Consider the following 24,046-nt stretch of genomic DNA (forward strand, 5'->3'; position numbering starts at 1 on the left):
ATTTACAGAGCAGCCTTGTGTATCAAGCCAGGGACCCAGCAGAGAAGCAGGGGTGACGCTTGAGGAAGATACAACCGTGAAGATTGAAGGAGCTTAAGGGATTCAGTTGCAGTGAATCAGTGGGTCTAGTGAGAGACAGTGTATTGAAGAACTACAAGGAGAAGTTGTAGTGAAGGTGAAAGAACTGTTACGCTTTGTGGTATGAACTGTACCTGTCCAGGGAATCTGCGATGTCAGCCCCCCGAGGCCGATCCGTCCATTGGATCGGGTGCCGGTGCCGCCATCTTTACAAAGGGAAACAGGTAGTGCACTGCTCGTTTCCTACTGCGCTTGCACGAGTCGCGTGGTGCTCTGTAAATGGCCCTGTTGTTTTCTGGGACACGCGCATGTCCCAGAAGACAACGGGGGCGCTCACCGAAGAAGAAGAAGCGCCACGGAATAGGAAGAGGCAGATTAGGAAAACTGCCTAGCAACAAGGATTTCTGGTAAGTAAAAAAAATTTTTTTTCAATTTTTTTTATATATATTTTTTGAGAATGATAATGTAATTTTTTTATTTTAGGGTGGACCTCCACTTTAAACAGGAAATAAAACCAGTATCAGTGGTGGAGCATAATGTAATATTAGTGGTGGAGCGTAATATCTGTGGATCAACTGTAATGTAAATTGAACTTTCACCCCAGCGCAGGGCCTACAGTCCACTTTTAAACGATTGCCGACCAGCCGCCGCAATTGTACTGCGGCACCATGGCTCTGCTGCGCAAATCGCCATTATCTTACGTCGGTTCCTTTTTTGGCCACTAAGGAAGCATGCGGATGCCCGCAGATGGCCCCCGGAGCCAATTGTTTGTGACACGGCGGCAACTGGGATCTCTGTGTGTAAAGACTGATTGCGTATTCATACAAAGTATGTACACCGATCTATCTCTTCCCCTAGCAAGTCCCCCCACACACACTAGGGAACACGGTTAACCCCTTTTTCACCCCCTAGTGTTAACCCCTTCACTGCCAGTGAAATTTTTACAGTAATCAATGCATTTTTATAGCACTGATCGCTGTATAAATGCCAATGGTCCCAAAAATGTGTAAAAATTGTCCGATGTGTCGGATGTGTCATAATGTTGCAGTCACAATGAAAATCGCAGATCGCCGCCATTACTAGTAAAAAAAAAAAAAAATGCTATAAATCTATCCCCTATTTTGTAAACGCTATAACTTTTGCGCAAACCAATCAATTATTGTGATTTTTATTACCAAAAATATGTAGAAGAATACATAACGGCCTAAACTGAAAAAAAAATGCGTTATGATATTTATTATAGCAAAAAGTACAAACTTGTGTTTTTTTCAAAATTTTTGCTTTTTTTTATTTATAGCTCAAAAAATAAAAACCACAGAGATGATCAAATACCACCAAAAGAAAGCTTTATTTGTGGGAAAAAAAAGGACGTCAATTTTGTTTGGGTACAATGTCGCACGATCACGGAACTGTCAGTTAATTCTACGCAGTTCCGAATCGCAAAAAATGGTCTGGTCATTCAGCAGCCAAATCTTCTGGGGCTGAAGCGGTTAAGGTAGGCTAAGTTCATATTTTTACAATGACAAATTGTGGGGTGGTGCCAAAAATAGGATCTGCCTCGGGTGCCAAATGATCTAGGTACGCCCCTGTGATTTCCAAGGAAGTGAAGGCACTGCCAAATTTAGGACCAAACTCATTCTTCCACTTAGTGAAGGTTATGGTTCTCATATTGGTCTACAGCAGGGTTGCCCAACCAGTGGCCCGGGGGCCACATGTGGCCCGCGGAGCCCTCTGATGTGGCCCGCGACCTCCTTCTGTGGGATGGCGCATTGACAAGCCCAGATCATGGGTTGCAGACCATCTGTGTTTTTAATGAAGCCGGCAAAGCAAGCAGCTGTGGAGCAGAGCTATATAAGCTGATGCTTCCTATATAGCGCTGCCACAGGTGAAGTGATACCAAATGCACTCTGCCTGGGACAGCAACAGCAGGTGATATCTGAATGGAAGACTGTTATTAAAGGTTGGTTTTTACTAGAATTGCAGTGTAAGTATGGGAATAACTGCGCAGTGGTTACTGGGCTGCTTTCAAAATTATCCACAAGTGCAGTGCACCTTAAGGTTACCTGCATTGAGCCATAGACTTCTGTTATTACCTGCGGGTTTGGTGCGCTTTCAGAAAGTATATTACACCTGCAGAATATAATAGAAGTCTATGGCAAAGTGTAGCTAACCCACAAGAAAGACACAGGTGCACTGCGCTGCATTAGTGTGAAAGGCCCCTTTCACACAATCGGTCTGACCCAATCGGACCCTCCATTCACCTCTATGAAACGGCAGATGTAAACATATTTGTGTCCATTTACACCCACCTACCTCTAATCTGATTCCCTAAAAAAAAAAAAACACCGTCTGTCTAGGCAGATCGGATCAGAGGACCCATAGAGTACAGGGAGCTGTATCCGTGTCCACTTTGCATCGACCTGGCATCCACCTGCTCTGCTCATTGTGGCCCGCGACCGGTTACCAAGTTGCTTAAGTGGTCCTCAGCTCTTCAAAAGATTGGGCACCCCTGGTCTACAGGTTTAACTCCATATCCTGTTTGAGAGAGGGTCTCCAAGAGGGCTAGACCAGCTACTACAGCCTGTTGTCAAAGTGAGTTCTCTAACTGCAGTGGGGAGAAGGACACCAGTATGCCTGTGCTGTTTGCCAGGTCTGTGTAAATTTCAGGACTGGCTAGACAAAACTACATGCCAGGCAAAACAACTCCCAAATAAGTATTTCAACTGTGTATATAACTGTTTACTAGAACCCCAACTAATATTATGTGTCAATTTGTCACAATTTTTTTTTGTATTTTTAAACTAAAAGTACTGCATATGTAAACCCAAGAACAAAAATGTAATATTGTGTCGCTTATCAGTCCTTAACCACTTGCCGACCAGCGCACGACGATGTACGTCGACAGAATGGCACGGGCAGGCAAATGGGCGTACATGTACGTCCCTTTAAATTTGCCGCCCTGCCATCGGGAGCACGCCGGCGGCGGCGCGCTCCCGCGCTGGTCGGGACCCCCGTGAGTCCGGTCGCGGGACCCGCGGACTCGATCGCTGCGGGCATCCCAGCGATTGTCTCACGGAGCGGCCGAATGGAGAAGTGCCGTTGTAAACAACATTTCTCCATTCTGCCTAGCAACTAGTGACGCTGGGATGTGATTGGAGCAGAGATCAGTGTTCACTAAATGAAAGCCCAACCCCCCCGCAGTTAGTAACACATCCCTAGGAACACTTAACCCCTACACTGCCACCCACTGGTTAACCCCTTCACTGCCAGTGTCATTTACACAGGAATCACTGCATTTATATAGCAGTGATTACTGTATAAATGACAATGATCCCAAAAATGTGTCAAAAATGTCCGATGGGTCCCCCACAATGTCGCAGTCACAATAAAAATCACTGATCGCTGCCATTACTAGTAAAAAAAAAATAATAAAAAATTATTAATAAAAATGCTATAAAACTATCCCTATTTTGTAAACGCTATAACTTTTGCGCAAACCAATCAATAATCGCTTATTGCGATTTTTTTTTACCAAAAATATGTAGAAGAATACGTATCGGCCTAAACTGAGGGAAAAAAAAATGTTTTTATATATTTTTGGGGGATATTTATTATAACAAAAAGTAAGAAATAATGCGTTTTTTTTCAAAATTGTCGCTCTATTTTTGTTTATAGCGCAAAAAATAAAAACCGCAGGGGTGATCAAATACCACCAAAAGAAAGCTCTATTTGTGGGAAAAAAAGGACGTCAATTTTGTTTGGGAGCCACGTCGCACGACCGCGCAATTGTCAGTTAAAGCGACGCAGTGCCGAATCGCAAAAAGTGGTCTGGTCTTTGACCAGCAAATTGGTCCGGTCTGAAAGTGGTTAAAGTTGAACTCAATTATTGTAAATAAATACCCTTGCTTAATCTGTTTCTGGATTTAGGTACATTTAAAGAATTCATCCTTGATTGCACTTTATTGTTTCCCTGCTTTAAAAGATTTTACAGTGGGGAAAATAAGTATTTTATCCCCTGCAGATTTAGTGCAAGTTTGCCCACTAACAAAGAAATGACGGGTCTATAATTTTTATCATAGGAGACAGAATATCAACCAAACCAAATCCAGAAAAAAAAACACACGATACAAATGTTATAAATTGAGTTGCAGTTCAGTGAGTAAAATAAGTATTTAATCCCCAAGCAGAACATGACTTAGTACTTGGTGGAAAAACCTTTGTTGGCAAGCACCGACGTAAGACTTTTCTTGTAGTTGGTTACCAGGTTTGGACACATCTCAGGAGGGATTTTGGTCCACTCTTCTTTACAGATCTTCTTTAAATACTTAAGGTTTCTTGGCTGTCGCTTGGCAACTTGAAGTTTCAGCTCTCTCCATAAATTTTCAATAGGATTAAGGCAGGGGTCAAGTCCTGGGGAAAAAAGTGTGGGAACTTCCACCCAAGACCCACTCCCCCACCAAAAAAAATAAAAAATGATATGCTCATATGCACGAACACTTCAAAAGTGTTACTTTTCCTCCAATTTTCGTATTGTGTGTATTAAGCTTAAAGGGGTTGTAAAGTTATTTTTTACATTTTTTTTAAATAATAAACATGTTATACTTACCTCCACTGTGCAGCTCGTTTTGCACAGAGTGGCCCCAAACCTGCTCTTCTGGGGTCCCTCGGCAGCTGTCTCGGCTTCCTCCCTTGCATGGTGAGAAGCATTTGCGGGCGCGCTCCCGTGATACAGCCGGTGGCTATAGCCACTCGCTGTATCACTCGGCCCCGCCCACAGCGCGCCGCGTCATTGGATGTGATTCAATTGCGCTTCCATGCAAATGTGAACATCATGTTCTGATCTTTATTGGGGAATGTTATTTTGTATATAGAGTGTTTATGTGGTGAGTTTACACTTTTCGTTGAACAGAGTTTGGATAACACAGGGTTAAACGGAAAGGTCATACATTAACTGCACATTATCTGGACAGAATGCTTGGGGAGATAGTGATGTGTTCCTGCTTAGGAGATGTATGTTAGCTTGGGGGGGCTGCAAACTCTGCAGGGCTCCAACACACACTCACTGCTATTCCAACCCTTCACATATTTCCACATAAACTTCCCTCCTGGCATTAAACTTTGCCAGGTATTGTGCTCAGCTTACCACCCCAAACTGATGTTCCTCCCTCAGCTCACCTCTCTCCCTGCATGTCCTGTGAGCAGAATAGCTGTGTTCCTCCTCTGGGTTCTCTCATCATATGGCACTGAAGATAGAGGAGGGGGGATTTAGCGGGACACACAGAGCAAGTATGCAGGAGACTGGGGGGGGAGGATGAGGAGACAGAAAATCAGGAGGGGCCGGTGGGGAGGAGCGCATCACGAGAGGTCTGACTAAATACAATCTTTTAGCAGCAGGGACCTGATCTACCCGTCAGCTAGCTGTGATTGACAGGCAGATCGAAGCCGAAGCTGTCATGGGGCCCCCTACTGACAATGCCTGAATGGTCAGGTGTGTGGCACTTACTATTGCGAGCTGTGTCGGCAGCTGCTGGTGTAGCACCTGTCACACAGCTCGCATACTTCAAAGTCTTGCAGGACGTGGCTGCTAACGGGAACGAGTTCCTGTTGTGGAAAAAGTAAAGGAACTCCGTTCCCATGCGTTCCTGCAGGACTTGAGCCCAGGATTAAGGTCTAGAGACTGGTTATGCCACGCCATGACCTTAATGTGCTTCTTCTTGAGTCACTCCATTGTTGCCTTGGTGGTATGTTTTGGGTCATTGTCATGCTGGAAGACCAATCCACAACCCATCTTCAGTGTTCTGGCTGAGGGAAGAAGATTCTCATCCAAGATTTTACAATACATAGCCCCATACATTGGCCTCTCAATCTGACAAAGTCAGTTATGTACCTTTAGCAGAGAAACAACCCCAAAGCATAATGTTTCCACCTCCAAGCTTGACTGTAAGGATGGTGTTCTTAGGGTCATAGTCAGTCTTTTTCTTCCTCCAAACATGGCGGGTCCCCTTCCTCAAGAAAGCATATGTACAGTCATGCCAATGAACATCTAAATGATTCAGAGAAGGTTTAGGAGAAAGTCCTGTGATCAGATGAGACCAAAATTGAGCTCTTTGGTATTAACTCGACTCCCCATGTTTGGAGGAAGAAAAACGCTGATTAAAAACACCTTGCCTACACAGTCACGCACAGACAGGGCCTCTGATAGGCCAGTACAACTGGCCCTGCTGTACCGGGCCTGACCAGCAGGGGGGGCCCGGGCAACCTGAACTGCAAAGTAAATAAAAAAAAAAAAAAAAAAAAGATTCTCCTCCACCGATCATTGTCCGCACAACCCCACCCCCGTTCGGTAAGGTTTTTTTTTAAATTAGATGTGATTAGTCTGTGCTGTATGAGGCTGCAGGGGAGGGACTATTTGTTGTATTTCGGGCGCGGAAGAATACGCCTTCTGCGCCCGCTCCTCCTGCTCCGCACACAGCACAAGTCCAGACCAGCATACCCTATGGTGTTGCGGAGTGATATTCCTCTCTCTCTCCGCGTGAGAAGAAGTAGCAGAGTGAGAGGAGCAGAGAGTGCAGGGGCCGGGCGATCGAGCTATTGTGGACACTCAAGAAGAGGGAGGAAGTGATCTCTGCTGCCCTGCTGGAGCTAATAATTACACAGGTGAGGTGTATGCTTGAAGTTCAACATCTACTACTACTCTGCAAATACTCTGCAATACATACTCTGTCTGCAATACTCTGCAATACATACTCTGCAATACATACTCTGCAATACATACTCTGCAATATATACTCTGCAATACATACTCTGCAATATATACTCTGCAATACATACTCTGCAATACATACTCTGCAATACATACTCTGCAATACATACCCTGCCAATACATACCCTGCCAATACATACCCTGCCAATACTCTGCAATACATACTCTGCCAATACTCTGCAATACTTTATACCTACCCTGCCAATGCTCTGCAATACTTACTCTGCCAATACCCTGCAATACTTACCCTGCCAATACTCTGCAATACTTACCCTGCCAATACTCTGCAATACATACCCCGCCAATACTCTGCAATACTTACCCCACCAATACTCTGCAATACTTACCCCGCCAATACTCTGCAATACTTACCCCGCCAATACTCTGCAATACATACCCCGCCAATACCCCGCCAATACCCTGGCAATACTCTGCAATACTTACCCTGCCAATACTCTGCAATACATACCCCGCCAATACTCTGCAATACATACCCCGCCAATACCCTGGCAATACTTACCCTGCCAATACTCTGCAATACTTACCCTGCCAATACTCTGCAATAAATACCCTGCCAATACTCTCCGAAATACCATTTTATTTATTCATTAATGGTTTGTATTACATATAGATATTAAAGAGGTATGTTCTCATCTGAAAACAGTATTTCTTTTGGATAATCAAACCTATAACTGACTGGAGAAAAACAAATATCACTTGTAGACAAACCTACACTTTGTTTCAAGGCGGGGTCTGGGGAGGGGAAATGGGTGGGGCCAGGGGTGGGGCTAAAGGAGGGACCAGGGGCGGGGCCAGGGTGGAGCTGAAGGGGGCCCCGTCAGATAGGCTGTACGGGGCCCCATGATTTCTATCAGCGGCCCTGCGCACAGAGGTGGAAACATGATGCTTTAGGGCGGTTTCTCTGCTAAAGGTAGAGGCTGACTTTGCCGCAGACGGGGACATGTATTGTAAAATCTTTGGTGAGAACCTTCTGCCCTCATCCAGAACACTGAAGACGGGTCGTGGATGGGTATTCCAGCATGACAATGGCCCAAAACATACTGCCAAGGCAACAAAGGAGTGACTAGAGAAGAAGCACATTAAGGTCATGGAGTGGCCTAGTCTGTCTCCAGACTTTAATCCTAAAGAAAATTTCTGGAGAGAGCTGAAACTTTGAGTTGCCAAGTGACAGCCAAGAAACCTTAACCACTTCCATACCCGGTCTATTCTGGCACTCCTCTACCACATGTAAAAATCATATATTTTTTTTTGCTATAAAATTACTCAGAACCCCCAAACATTATATATTTTTTTTAGCAGACACCCTAGGAAATAAAATGGCGATCTTTGCAACTTTTTTATCGCATGGTATTTGCACAACAATTTTTTGGGGGAAAAAAATACAGTAAAATTAGCCCAATTTATTTATATAATGTGAAAGATGATGTTACGCAGAGTAAATAGATACCCAACATGTCATCCTTTATAATTGCGCACATTCATGGAATGACGCCAAACTTCAGTACTAACAAATCTCCATAGATGACGCTTTCAATTTGTTTACAGGTTACATGTTTAGAGTTAGAGAGGAGGTCTAGTACTAGAATTGTTGCTCATGCTCTAACGCACGCAGCGTTTACATTTGTGGGCGGAACTAACTCTGCTTTCGCTTCTGTGTGCGAGCTACTGGGGACAGAGGTGTTTTAAATTATTTTTTGATCACTTTTATTCCTATTATAAGGAATGTAAACATCCCTTGTAATAGGAATCATTTGTGACAGGTCCTCTTTATGGAGAGATGCGGGGTCAGTAAGACCCCACATCTCTCCTCCAGGCTGGAAAGCATGAGATCGTAAAAAAATCCACGATCCCATGCTTACCAACCGCGATCGCGGCTTTGTTTTCAACCGTGGTCCGGACGTGATGTAATAACGTCGCGTCTGGGCCTTCAACAGTCATAGAGATGACCGGTGACCGGAAATCTCTATGCTCGTCATCCAGTGGCGGGAAATTCTTCCTCTGGGTTCCCGATGGCACGGGAGAGCCCAGAGAAGCACCGGACAGCGGCGGGAGGGAGGGTTGTCCCCTCTCGCCACCTGTAAGAACGATCAATCGGTGGAACTGCCGCTATGATCATTCTTATGGTGCACAGAATCGTCGGCTGCAAACAAAGATCTGAATGATGCCTATAGCTGCAGGCATCATTCAGATATTCCCACGGATAGTCCAGGATGTCATATGATGTCCTTTGGTGGAAAGTGGTTAAGGATTTAGAGAAGATCTGTAAAGAAGAGAGGACCAAAATCCCTCCTGAGATTTGTGCAAACCTGGTAACCAACTACAAGAAATGTTTGCTCTATTAAGTACCAAGTATGTTTTTGATTGGGGATCAAATACCATTTGGTTGGTATTGTCTCTCTACCAATTAAAATACACCTATGATAAAAAAGATTATAGACCCTTCATTTCTTTGTAAGTGGGCAAACGTACAAAATCTGCAGGGGATCAAATACTTATTTTCCCCACTGTATGTTGGATAACTAATTCACCGAAAAATAATAATTCATTAGTACACCATAAATCACTCACAATTGTATTGCGATTTATTGCTTCAATTAAATATTTTACTGAGGAAAGTGTCAAAAACAGGCCCTTGAGCCCTCTTGAAGGCCACAATTTACAATTTTTCCTAAAGTAAACCGAAGAGCCTGTTTGCTGGCTGCAACAACCAAATACAATAAATATTTTTGGAAATTCCAAAAGATCGATACATTTTTTAGATGTTTTGATTCATGTACCAGCACTACTTTTAAAGTGGTTGAAAAGGCTTTTTTTACCTTCATGCATTCAACGCATGAAGGTAAAAAATCTTCAGTGTGCAGCTTCCCTCTCAGCCCCCCCAATACTTACCTAAACCTGATCCAGCGGTGTGCATGAAGCACGAGGCTCTCCCAGGTCTCTCCCCGTTGATGGGCTGAGATGCCGAAGCATTAGCTATTGGCTCCCGCTACTGTCAATCACAACCAGTGAGGCAGGAGTGGGGGTGGGGCTTATGATGCAGAGAGCCGGCTCAGGAGTGAGCATGCAGGAGTGCCCCCACAGCAAGCGGCTTGCTATGGGGGTACTTGGCAAGAGAAAGGGGCCCAGAGTGCTGGCGGGGGATCAGAGAAGAGAAGAATCAGTGCTGTTCTCTGCAAAAGCACTGCACAGAACAGGTAACTATGAAATGTATTTTTTTTTTTTTTTTAATACATTTTTTTACCTTACAATCACTTTTTTTTTTTATAATTATTTTTATTGAATTTTTAACAACATACAAACACACACAACGTAAGTGCTTACAGTACACAAGCAGTGTGAAGGCAATAAACTTATGCAATGCAAACATGATGCTATATTACAATAGATTTCTAAGGGTACATCTCGTATTGCCCCGGTACATCTGATGTGATATGTCCTATGATCCCTTGCGAGGACCCGCTGAAAATTGAATACGCTTAAGGACCCTCTGGGGTGGGGAGGGAGCAAAGCCCCAGCACATGTCTTAGTTCACCCTCATCTTTTCAGGCTGTTTCGTGTTCAGCTAACCAGGTGCGCCAGACCTTGTCGTATTTTAGTGGGCATAAGTATCCTTGTATAGGGGAAGGCTGTTATTCACCAAGTGTTTCCATTGCACTTGGTGAATGGAAGGGGGCTCCGGCTTTTTCCATTGCATAGCAATGTTCTTGAATGCGTAAAAGAGCAGCAGGCTAATCGTTTGTTTGGCAGCGGACGACACAATGGGTTCAATAAGTCCCAGTATGCAAACCTCCATAGCCAAAGGCACGGTGATCAAGGTGACTTTGTCAATTAGCTCCAGCACCGTTTCCCAGTACTGCTGGACCTTTGGGCATTGCCAGAAAATGTGCGGAAAGTCTCTAGGTGTGGTGCTGCATCGCCAACACTCCGGAGAGTGGGAAGGATTCATCTTATGGAGTCTGTGTGGGGTGTAATAGGCCCTATGGACAATTTTAAATTGTACCAGTCGGTCTCAAATGGAGACTAGGGAGTTGAAGGGGAGGTCCCATACATCGTCCCAGTCGTCATTGTCTAGCGTTGGAATGTCAGTCTTCCAGGTAGTCCAAAGTTCGTCAAGAGTCGGTAATGACACATAGATTAAGTGTGAGTATAGGTGTGAGGTGGGTTTTTTATTAAAGTTAAATCTCAGCGTTCTCTCTAGTTCTGACTGTGCTATAATACACGAGGAATGTGGAAATTGCGCAGCAAATGCATGGGACAATTGAGTATAACGAATAAGTAATGATTCGACAAATTGTAGAGGGAAGACAGGTGAGAGAAGGGGAGTAGGGAGTTTTGTGACACTATATGTGACATAAGCTTAATACCATGTCTCGTCCATGCATAGGGGTCAGGGATCTTATATATGTGTGGTAGACTAGGGTTCAGCCATATCGGGGAATTTGGAGAAATTTCAGTTAATTTACATTTTTCAATGGCTAGTCCTGCCTACCACACTCACAGAGTAGTGAGCATGGAGGGGGTTAGAGAGTAGGGGGCCTGAGGGCCTCGATAGAGAAGAAATTGGAGGGTTTCTAGTGAACCGACAACCGTAGATTCCAGCACGGTTGATGAGTTCATTTTGTGTGGTTGTAACCACCAGACCGCTGTCATCAACTGCGTGGAAAGGTAGTATTTATAGCAATCTGGGAATGCCATACCCCCTTGTGTTCGTGGCCTCATTAAGGTTGTCAATCGGTATCTGGGTGGTAAGGGGCTCCATATGAAAGAGGAGAATATCTGGTTCAGTTTTTTGAAAAACGTTTTAGGTATCCATTGTGGGGAATAGCGAAAAAGGTAGGTGAGCTTGGGAATAATCTTCATTTTAAGGAGGTTTACTCGCCCCCACAATGATAGTGGTAGGTTACTCCATGATTTAAGCTTCATCTGGGCCTCTAGGAGTACTGGAGTAAGATTTAGTGTTACAAAGTCTGATGCCGAGATGGATATGTGAACCCCTAAGTATTTGAAAGAAGACTGAACTTGAGGCCTTCATCTCTTAGGCGCTTCCTCTCCTCGGTGAAGGAGCGGCGATGATGATGCACCTCCGGGGAATAATCAGGAAAGAGCATGATTTTGGTGCCATTAAAAAGGTCTCGTTTTTCTCTGGCTGCCATCAGAATCCTGTCTCTGTAATTGAGCAGTCGAAGCGGGAAAGGCCGTGGTGGGTTCCCAGGGATCGGAGGGGTTGGAGGGACTCTGTGAGCCCTTTCCACCACAAATGTAGGAGGCATGTCTAGGAGTGTTTTTAGGAAGGCCTCAGTGAAATCAGCAGGCCTTGAGCCCTCTGCCCTCTCTGGGAGGCCCAGTACACAAATGTTATTTCTCCTGAGCCTATTTTCTGTGTCTATGGAGTTTTCCTGCAGGGCTTTAACCTGTAGCTGTAATGCACGGTGATCTCTGGAGTCAGATCTGGTGGTATCTTCAAGCTGGGATATGTGGCCCTCCGCCTCTGTAAACCGGGCCCTAAATTTGTCCATATCATGGCGGATCAGACTCACATCCGCCACTAGGTGGTCTATTTTCACCATTACAGAGTCTCTACCCTCCTTGATAGCTGCCAGAAGCTCGGCATGGGAATCAGCCTGAGATGAGGGCGGACTAGAGGGGGTCTGGGAGCTGGCAGAAATTATGGCAGCTGGAAGCCTCGTGGGTAAGATGGCCGCCGCGGACCGGGCCTAGCGGAGGGGCCATGAGGTGCCAGTTTATTTCTTCCGCCCCAAGGTGTCAGGGAGAAGGCTGTGTTGTGGGAGAATCGGCGCTGGAAGACGGAAGGATGAGCGGTGGAGCGGAGCTCAGTAGTCACATGTCTTCTCTCTCTCACATCCCGGCCACGCTCCGCCTTACAATCACTTTAATAATTAATACATTATGGTCTTATTCTATCTGCTTGTGTGGTGAGCTTTTTTCCTGACATAGTGATCTGCAGGTTTGCTGTGTTCCTGGTTGCGAGCTGGAGTCTTAAAGGGGCAGTGCCCTTGCTTGAAAACGGTGATGACAGTGGAAGAACAATTAACCTGAATATTATTTGAGCTGACTGTGCTGTATTTATTGCAGCAAAACCTGGTGAGTTAGTAATTAACTTAAAGGTGTGGTGTGGACATTCACAAAAAGCATTAATCCTGATTGGACATGGTGGTGGTTACACGTTTATGTTTTTATTAATGGACTTTATTTTTACTTTTATTATATAAGACATATATTGGACATTTAATTGATTATGTTCAAAACATTTTATTGTTGAGATTGTTGTTGTTTATTTTTTGTTTATTGTATTTATGCGAGAGATTGGTGCTGCATATTTAATTTTCTCTACATCTCACATTAGAGTTTGTGTACCAACATATTTGTTTGCTAGCTGCTTAATCCCTATAAGTGCTGATTTCCTATTATACATTTATGTAAACAGCGTGGATGATGGACGAATCTCCCAATGCTGGCTATTGTATTGTATAGTGTATATTTCTATTGTATAAAAAGTTGACCAAACAGTGACTTCAGCTAATCAGCTGCAGGCACCGTTCTGGTATTCTGATAGCCGAGGGTGGTGGCTGTCAGAATACCCATACAGTGCAACTGATTGGCTGCAGTCACTGTTCAGTCGACTTTCCTCTGCTCGGCTCTTTCAATGAGGTTGGTAAGACAAATGGTGCCAGCAGCGCCAGCCACGGCTCAAATTTTGCCAGAAATTTGCCAAAATTTCAACCATATATGGCCAACTTTACAATCTAGTGGTACAATCTACTTTAGACCTACCAAACTCTTTGTAGTGTGAGCATTCTGCCTAATGGGATACCAACTGAATGGATTGTATAGTTAGGCCATAATATTATGTAGGTGTGATAAAAGAATATTATGCAGAGAGTGTATACAGATTGTAAGGTGTATGGCCAGCTTTAGGAGTGTGGAACAGTTCTCAGCTTCCCTTTGTATAAACCCCCACTCTCATGAAGTGAACAGGTGACTCGAAAATTCTTAGTATTATGGAGAATTGCCTTCATTTAGCAAACAAACAGGCACAAAAGGCGGGCAGATAAGCATCCGCCATACTTTTATTAATAGTGGATAACCTTTGTACTACAGCAAAAACATCCCCTTTATTTAACCTCATTTCAGCTCCTGGAACCTGGAACTATGACAATTTCTATGTGGAGCTGTTATGAGAGATGATGTGGGAACTATAACCACAATGTGAACATGGCTCACCGACCGTGTAGCTTCACCAGCAAAATAACATATTGCATTACACAAGGCAAGATAATAAAGCAGCATACAGACTCACAGTTATGTAATGTGTCATGATTATATGAGTCAACCATATGCACAGTATCTCTCCAAGACCGCACATTAACATAAAGGCATTTAACCCTTCCAGTGGTGAGACTTCACAAAGACTAAGATATAAAAAAATTCTAACAATAAAGGTAACATCTGTGTTGGTGTGCATTGTGTAGGAGCGGTGCAAAGCTTTTTTTTTACAACGCATTGCAGTGCTTTTTTGTTTTTAGGTGATATTAAATAGTGATGGACGAACTTCCGACGGGACGTTTCGCGAACGCGAAATGCGAACGGACCCAAACGTTCGCGAAACCGACCGTTCGCCGCGGGCCCCATTGACTTCAATGGGAGGCGAACTTTGCAAACCTTCATGTCGAATTTGCGGCCACGTGGTAATTATTAGGGGGTAAAACGTAGTCCCACCATCTGGACAATGACATAATACATGTATGAGGTGAATTTGGGATCGATAACTACAAGCATTTTTATTTTATTTGGGAAATTGTTCTAACAATTCAGGACTATGGAGCTAATGAAGGCAATGGAGGAGAGGGAAGGTCAGGGACCAGGGTAGGCAAAGAAGAGGGTGCAGGAGATGATCACCAGCAGCGTGACATACCGGAATGACACATGCACCGTGATAGAGGCATCTGACAGCAGCACCGTAATACAGAGCACTGACAGCAGCACCGTGACATACAGCGCTGACAGCAGCACCGTGACATACAGCGCTGACAGCAGCACCGTGACATACAGCGCTGACAGCAGCACCGTGACATACAGCGCTGACAGCAGCACCGTGACATACAGCGCTGACAGCAGCACCGTGACATACAGCGCTGACAGCAGCACCGTGACATACAGCGCTGACAGCAGCACCGTGACATACAGCGCTGACAGCAGCACCGTGACATACAGCGCTGACAGCAGCACCGTGACATACAGCGCTGACAGCAGCACCGTGACATACAGCACTGACAGCAGCACCGTAAGCAGCCCCAGGAGGAAGTCAGCACAGCACAGGGATGGTGTGATCCCCTCATAATAAGAACCCCCAGGAGGAAGTCAGCACAGCACAGGGATAGTGTGATCCCTTCATAATAAGAACCCCCAGGAGGAAGTCAGCACAGCACAGGGATATCATAAGCAGCCCCAGTAGAAATATGACACCGCTCAACCTCTTCAAAGAGGAGGGTAGGGGCATATAGTACGGTGTGCTTTTTTGGGTCAAGGAAGTGAGCCAAATGAATTAAGAAGGTCTGTGTGCTTGATTAAAAAAATAGTTTATAGACATATACATGGTCTACTGGTCACATGTGTTGAATTCCTCCGAGATCCATGCCTCATTCATTTTTAGAAATGTGAGGTAGTTAACACTGTGGTGAGCTAGGCGAGTACGCTTATCGGTCACAATCCCCCCTGCTGCGCTGAACGTCCTTTCGGACAGGACACTGGATGAGGGGCAAGCCAACAGTTCGATTGCAAATTGGGCAAGCTCTGGCCAGAGGTCAAGCCTGCCCACCCAGTAGTCTAGGGGTTCATCACTCCTCAGAGCGTCCACATCGGCCGTTAACCCAATGTAGTCGGACACCTGACGGTCTAGGCGTTCCCTGATGCTGGATCCGGATGACACCTGTCGATGGGTCGGCTGAAAGAATGACCTCATATCCGAAGTCACCAACACATCTTCAAACCGGCCTCTTCTTGCAGGCGCTGTTGGATTGGTACCCGCAAATCCTTCTCTGGGAGTGGGAATTGCTCCTCTGCCAGCGCACGCAAAAGCAGAATGCAGCATTTCTCGAAGCAAGGCCTGGAAGTGCTGCATTCTGACAGCCCTCTGCGACGGCGGTAACATTTCCGCCATTTTGTGTTTGTACCGGGGGTCTAAGTACGTTGCCACCCAGTACTGGTCCTTGACCCTCATGCTTTTTATACGGGGGTCCCTATTAAAACACTGGAGCATGAAGGCCCCCATTTGCACTAAAGTGGAAGCGGTGTGGTGGCCTGGCTCCTGCTCATCATCCAGGATAATGTCGTCCTCTTCATTCTCCTCTCCCCATCCTCGCACAACAGGGATCCCAGAAAGGTTTAAAGCATGCTCTTCTTGCTCCTGCTCATCCGCCCCGGCACCATCCTCCTCTGACTCCTCATCAGACTCCTGTTGTTGACTTGTCTCAGATAGAGTAGCCCCCCCTGGGAATTCATCCAGCATTGCGACTTCCTCATCTTCCCGCTCCTGCTCCTCCACAGCCTGATCAATGACACGACGCAATGCACGCTCCAGAAAGAAGGCATAAGGTACCATGTCACTGATGGCGCCATGGCTGCGACTGACCAGTTTGGTGATCTCCTCAAATGGCCGCAGAAGTCTGCATGTGTCGCGCATGAGCAGCCACTGGCGCGGTGAAAAAAAACCCAGCTCCCCAGAACCGTTTCTTTCGCAGAGTTCATACAGGTAGACGTTAACTGCACGTTTCTGCTGGAGCAGCCTATCAAGCATATAGAAGGTTGAGTTCCATCGCGTCGGGCAATCGCAAATAAGACGTCTGACCGGCAGATGGTGTCGCCGCTGAATGTCAGCAAGGCGAGCCATGGCCGTGTAAGATCTTCTGAAATGGGCCGAGATTTTCCTTGCCTGCCGCAAGATGTCCTGGACCCCAGGGTATTTGACAAGGAATCGCTGCACGACCAAGTTTAAGACGTGTGCCATGCACGGCACGTGCGTGATTTTGCCCTGTTTCAATGCGCTAAGCAGATTGGCACCGTTGTCACACACCACTTTACCAACTGTCAAATTGAGCGGTGTTAGCCACTCATCTGCCTGTGAACGCAAAGCTGAAAGGAGTGCCGGGCCAGTGTGGCTCTTTGCTTCCAGGCACAACAGACGCAGCACGGCATGGCAACGTCTCACCTGGCATGTGGAATAGGTTCTGGGGAGCTTGGGCGGTGCAGTGGAAGAGACGCTAGCAGCGGAAAAGGAGGAGGCAGCTGAGGAGGAGAGGGAGGAGGATGGAGTAGGAGGAGGAGAAGAAGAGTCAGGCCTGCATGCAATCCGTGGCGGTAAAACCAAATCTACACGGGTGCCACGGGTTACATGCTTGACGGCCGTCAGAAGGTTCACCCAGTGGGCAGTAAAAGTGATATACCTTCCCTGCCCGTGTTTGCTAGACCACGTGTCTGTGGTCAGATGTATCTTGGCACCGACACTGTGTGCCAGAGATACATTCACTTGCCGCTGAACATGGCCATATAGCTCTGGGATGCCCTTCTCTGAGAAATACTTCCTTCCTGGGACCTTCCATTGTGGTGTTCCAATGGCCACAAATTTGCGAAAGGCCTCCGAGTCCACCAGTTTATATGGCAGTAGTTGGCGGGCTATGAGTTCTGACAAGCCAGCCGCCAACCGTTGGGCAAGAGGGTTATCCGGCATCATCATTTTTTTACGCTCAAACATTAGGCCCACGGAAGCCTGCCTTTTTGCAGAAAAATGTGAGCTTGGCGTGATGGAAGGTGGAGTGGAGGACAATTGTGAGGAGAGAGGAGAAGGAGAAGTAGAAGACGAGGCTGGACGGTGAGAGCCTGCAGTGTGGCTTTGTGTGTTCCGTTGCTCCCACTGGGCTCGGTGATGGCTGCTCATGTGCCTTCTTAAGGCGGTCGTCCCTAGGTGAGTATTGGGCTTACCGCGACTAACGCGTTGACTGCAAAGATTGCAGATGGCAACGCTATTGTCAGCAGCGGACACGTTAAAAAAAGCCCACACTGCGGAGCCATGTGCCGGTGTCCTGGGAGCGCCAGATGTGACCGTACATGGTCGATGACTCGCTCCTGATACATTTGCAGTCTGCTTTGTCCCTGCTGTGCAATGTAAGTCATTGCTGCTTCTCCTCCCTATCTGCTGGTCCATATCTCCCTCTGAACTCCCCTCCTCTTCCTCTCTTGTGGGCACCCACGTGACATCACTAGACACGTCATCATCAACGTCACCTTCCCCACCGCTATAAGTAGAGATCTCGGAGTAGGCAGCAACACCGGGGACCAACCTCCTCCTTGGGCTGATCTGGGTACTGGCGTCAGACTGCTGAGTAGCGCTTGTTGCTACCTCCTCTTCCTGATCCAATACCAAGAGTGGCTGCGCATCAGAAATGTCCTCTTGATATGGATCGGAAAATAATTCCAGTGACTCAAGCGGAAGGTATGTGGTGGTGGTGGTGGTGGTCGTGTTGTTGGTGGTAGTGTCTTTGGGGGTGCACATAGCAGAGAGTGAAGAAGAGGGTGCAGATCGAGAGGATGAGGAGGGTGCAGAAGAGTAAGGCTGAGCGAGCCACTCAACCAAGTCTGGTGCATCCTTTAAAGTAATTGAACGCACCTTCTGCAACTTCCCACTTTGGCTCAAGCCTGTTGCTCCTGCCCTACCCCTACCACCCCTGCGGAAGGGCCTGCCTCTTCCTCTGCATGTCATTTTTTAAATGACCCTGTGACAAAACTCTTAGTCCCTATACCGCTGAAGGACTGCTGCAGTATAGGTGAGCGGTCAGCAGTGGTGCACGTCAACCCTATCTATTGTGGACCGATAGCGGTCCTTACAGAACAGCAGACTGTACCGCACTCAAGCCTATGTACCGTAGCACCCTATACCAAGTTACCAGTCCTTATAAGAACTTTTGTGGAACAAGCAGGTTGTGTGTTAGTGATTAGCAGACTGTACGTCAGTCCCTATACCGCTGAAGGACTGCTGCAGTATAGGGCAGCGGTCAGCAGTGGTGCACGTCAACCCTATCTATTGTGGACCGATAGCGGTCCTTACAGAACAGCAGACTGTACCGCACTCAAGCCTATGTACCGTAGCACCCTATACCAAGTTACCAGTCCTTATAAGAACTTTTGTGGACCAAGCAGGTTGTGTATTAGTGTTTAGCAGACTGTACGTCAGTCCCTATACCGCTGAAGGACTGCTGCAGTATAGGTGAGCGGTCAGCAGTGGTGCACGTCAACCCTATCTATTGTGGACCGATAGCGGTCCTTACAGAACAGCAGACTGTACCGCACTCAAGCCTATGTACCGTAGCACCCTATACCAAGTTACCAGTCCTTATAAGAACTTTTGTGGACCAAGCAGGTTGTGTATTAGTGTTTAGCAGACTGTACGTCAGTCCCTATACCGCTGAAGGACTGCTGCAGTATAGGTGAGCGGTCAGCAGTGGTGCACGTCAACCCTATCTATTGTGGACCGATAGCGGTCCTTACAGAACAGCAGACTGTACCGCACTCAAGCCTATGTACCGTAGCACCCTATACCAAGTTACCAGTCCTTATAAGAACTTTTGTGGAACAAGCAGGTTGTGTGTTAGTGATTAGCAGACTGTACGTCAGTCCCTATACCGCTGAAGGACTGCTGCAGTATAGGGCAGCGGTCAGCAGTGGTGCACGTCAACCCTATCTATTGTGGACCGATAGCGGTCCTTACAGAACAGCAGACTGTACCGCACTCAAGCCTATGTACCGTAGCACCCTATACCAAGTTACCAGTCCTTATAAGAACTTTTGTGGACCAAGCAGGTTGTGTATTAGTGTTTAGCAGACTGTACGTCAGTCCCTATACCGCTGAAGGACTGCTGCAGTATAGGTGAGCGGTCAGCAGTGGTGCACGTCAACCCTATCTATTGTGGACCGATAGCGGTCCTTACAGAACAGCAGACTGTACCGCACTCAAGCCTATGTACCGTAGCACCCTATACCAAGTTACCAGTCCTTATAAGAACTTTTGTGGACCAAGCAGGTTGTGTATTAGTGTTTAGCAGACTGTACGTCAGTCCCTATACCGCTGAAGGACTGCTGCAGTATAGGTGAGCGGTCAGCAGTGGTGCACGTCAACCCTATCTATTGTGGACCGATAGCGGTCCTTACAGAACAGCAGACTGTACCGCACTCAAGCCTATGTACCGTAGCACCCTATACCAAGTTACCAGTCCTTATAAGAACTTTTGTGGACCAAGCAGGTTGTGTATTAGTGTTTAGCAGACTGTACGTCAGTCCCTATACCGCTGAAGGACTGCTGCAGTATAGGTGAGCGGTCAGCAGTGGTGCACGTCAACCCTATCTATTGTGGACCGATAGCGGTCCTTACAGAACAGCAGACTGTACCGCACTCAAGCCTATGTACCGTAGCACCCTATACCAAGTTACCAGTCCTTATAAGAACTTTTGTGGACCAAGCAGGTTGTGTATTAGTGTTTAGCAGACTGTACGTCAGTCCCTATACCGCTGAAGGACTGCTGCAGTATAGGTGAGCGGTCAGCAGTGGTGCACGTCAACCCTATCTATTGTGGACCGATAGCGGTCCTTACAGAACAGCAGACTGTACCGCACTCAAGCCTATGTACCGTAGCACCCTATACCAAGTTACCAGTCCTTATAAGAACTTTTGTGGACCAAGCAGGTTGTGTATTAGTGTTTAGCAGACTGTACGTCAGTCCCTATACCGCTGAAGGACTGCTGCAGTATAGGTGAGCGGTCAGCAGTGGTGCACGTCAACCCTATCTATTGTGGACCGATAGCGGTCCTTACAGAACAGCAGACTGTACCGCACTCAAGCCTATGTACCGTAGCACCCTATACCAAGTTACCAGTCCTTATAAGAACTTTTGTGGACCAAGCAGGTTGTGTATTAGTGTTTAGCAGACTGTACGTCAGTCCCTATACCGCTGAAGGACTGCTGCAGTATAGGTGAGCGGTCAGCAGTGGTGCACGTCAACCCTATCTATTGTGGACCGATAGCGGTCCTTACAGAACAGCAGACTGTACCGCACTCAAGCCTATGTACCGTAGCACCCTATACCAAGTTACCAGTCCTTATAAGAACTTTTGTGGACCAAGCAGGTTGTGTATTAGTGTTTAGCAGACTGTACGTCAGTCCCTATACCGCTGAAGGACTGCTGCAGTATAGGGCAGCGGTCAGCAGTGGTGCACGTCAACCCTATCTATTGTGGACCGATAGCGGTCCTTACAGAACAGCAGACTGTACCGCACTCAAGCCTATGTACCGTAGCACCCTATACCAAGTTACCAGTCCTTATAAGAACTTTTGTGGAACAAGCAGGTTGTGTGTTAGTGATTAGCAGACTGTACGTCAGTCCCTATACCGCTGAAGGACTGCTGCAGTATAGGGCAGCGGTCAGCAGTGGTGCACGTCAACCCTATCTATTGTGGACCGATAGCGGTCCTTACAGAACAGCAGACTGTACCGCACTCAAGCCTATGTACCGTAGCACCCTATACCAAGTTACCAGTCCTTATAAGAACTTTTGTGGAACAAGCAGGTTGTGTGTTAGTGATTAGCAGACTGTACGTCAGTCCCTATACCGCTGAAGGACTGCTGCAGTATAGGGCAGCGGTCAGCAGTGGTGCACGTCAACCCTATCTATTGTGGACCGATAGCGGTCCTTACAGAACAGCAGACTGTACCGCACTCAAGCCTATGTACCGTAGCACCCTATACCAAGTTACCAGTCCTTATAAGAACTTTTGTGGAACAAGTGAGTTGTGAATGTTTAGCAGACTGCAGCAGAAGGGCAGCAGTCAAGTATAATATCCTTTCTATATTTGGAAGAAAGAATATTATACATGTACAAGCCTATTACTGTACCACTGATACCAGTCCTGAAAAGAACCTTTGTGGAACTAATAATAACAGCAAGTCTTTAAAATTACCCTCACTGCCTGACAACACTGCTTCCTTCCTGTCCCTATACAAATTGGCAAAAAAAGAGAACGATTAGTGGTTACTGGAACAGCTCTTTTGTGGACCTTGATAGTAACAGCTAATGATGATGATGATGATGATGATGATGAAAGACTAATCTGGCTGTCCCTGTAGCATACACCGTCCTTTCCCTTTCTCTAAACTAACAAAAGACACTCAGGCTGCTGCAAGAATCAGCAGCACAGCAAACCTATCAACACCTAACACCTATACCAGTCCTGAAAAGAACTTTTGTGTACCAAATAGCTAGTGGTTTATCTCTCCCTACTCCACACAGGAACCTGTCCCTATCTTAACAGAAGAAAGAATGTAAAATGGCCACCGGATCGGGTGTATTTATAGGTTAGGGGGAATGTACAAGTGTCCATGTGCTGTCATGTCTCAATTGGCTGTCCTGTATCACATGATAAACGTGTCACCAAAGGTTAAAGTTCTTGTATACATTAAACACGTAAGTCCGCCGCGGCGAACGACGGAAAAAGGCGTTCGAACGTGCGGACCGCGAATGTCGGAAATTCGCCGCGAAACGACCGCCGGGCGAACCGTTCGGCCATCACTAATATTAAACCCTCTTTTTTTTTATTTAACAGAGGAAGTCCCTTATGCTTGTGAGCAAGCCAGGAGTGGTGAAACGCGTCAAGGAAGGCTGGTTTCGAGTTAAAGACATTTTGTGCAATCAACGCACTGATTGATTAAATTTACTCCAAGAAGAGCTAATTGGAGTGTGGCTGATTTTTTTTTCTTATTTTCAGTGAAAAGTGGAGACAGAGTGATGGCCAGCAGACAGGTTGTTTGTGTGCTGGAGAGGTCAGTCTAGAGCAGAGCTTTAGATCTGTGTGTGTTTCTGTTCTAAGCTGACAACACCTCTTCTAAGTGTAGAGGCAGAGGCTTAGCATAGTCAGCCTGAAACAGGAAGTCCTGTTACTCACAGGAAACTTTGCAACAGACGCACAATTTTATTTATTTATTAGTTATTTATATAGTACCACAATTTGCGCAGAACTTTACATAACATACATTTAAATCACTCCCTGCCCTCAAGGAGCTTACAGCTTGAGGCCTCTATTTTACACTGTCTGAGGGAAATTCATAAAGGGTGTCTTCCTTTTTGCCTACGCACAAGAAAAGTTGAAGCTTGGCTCAAAATCACATACCTATACCTCCCAACCGTCCTGAATTTTGGACCATCCCAGGATTTCAAGTAAATCCCTGTGTCCCGTGAATATGAGTCCCGCAGCGGAGCCCAGTACCGGAAGATGTTCTGGCACTGGACTTTATTAATCCCCCTGTCAAATGCGTTCTGTGCTGAGGCTGAGCCTCGCTAAGTGCCTAACAGCACACTCCCCCCACCTCCCACTGTACATTCCGTACAAGGAGGGGGGAGGAGGTATTCTAGGTCTGGCCCACCTCCTCCCCATGTTCCCCTGTGCCTGCCCACAGCCCCCGATGTGCAGCCAATCTGTGGTTGGAAAGGGGTTGGAAAGGTGGGAGATTTCAAAGCAGCAAGTGCTTCTGATGCCTGCCTAAACCTTTGGAGACAATGCAGCCTGAGTGAGTTAGTGAACTCTGCCTTCTCTCCCTTCCATGTGCCATAGTGATCCTTCCTGCCTTCCATGTGCCGTGATCCTTCCTTCCTGCCTTCCATGTGCCATAGTTATCCTTCCTGCCTTCCAGGTGTCATACTGATCCTTCCTGCTTTTCATGTGCCATAGTGATCCTTCCTTCCTGCCTTCCATGTGCCATAGTGATCCTTCCTTCTTGCCTTCCATGTACCATAGTGCTCTTTCCTGCCTTCAATGTATCATAGTGATCCTTCCGGCCTTCCATGTGCCATAGTGATCCTTCCTGCCTTCCATGTGCCATAGTGATATTTCCTTTCTTCTATATACCAAAGTGACTGTCCTTCCTTTCTTCCATGTATCATAGTGATCCTTCCTTCCTGCCTTCTATGTACCATGGTGATCCCTTCTTCCTTTCTTCCATATACCATAGCGATCCTTCCCTCTCTCTCTCCCTAAGAGATGGTTCATACTGCAATAACTTATTCTTTTGACTCCAGAGTTCCTAAGGTTGTTCATAATCCTCAGTTTTAAGCTCTCTGTCTATATTCA

The 24,046-nt window shown here is 46.4% G+C and overlaps 1 long non-coding RNA gene across 1 annotated transcript; it reads left to right on the forward strand.

Annotated features, from left to right (window-relative positions):
- The first annotated feature begins 43 nt into the window (after nt 1-43).
- Nucleotides 44-22,652, forward strand: LOC143935340 (uncharacterized). Its single transcript, XR_013263496.1, has 2 exons — nt 44-485; nt 22,526-22,652. It is a non-coding gene; the product is annotated as an uncharacterized LOC143935340 (long non-coding RNA).
- Nucleotides 22,653-24,046: the final 1,394 nt, after the last annotated feature.

Source organism: Lithobates pipiens, unplaced genomic scaffold, assembly GCF_037356315.1.
Source record: "Lithobates pipiens isolate NorthernLeopardFrog02 unplaced genomic scaffold, aLitPip1_a1.2 Scaffold_28, whole genome shotgun sequence".
Classification (NCBI taxonomy): domain Eukaryota; kingdom Metazoa; phylum Chordata; class Amphibia; order Anura; family Ranidae; genus Lithobates; species Lithobates pipiens.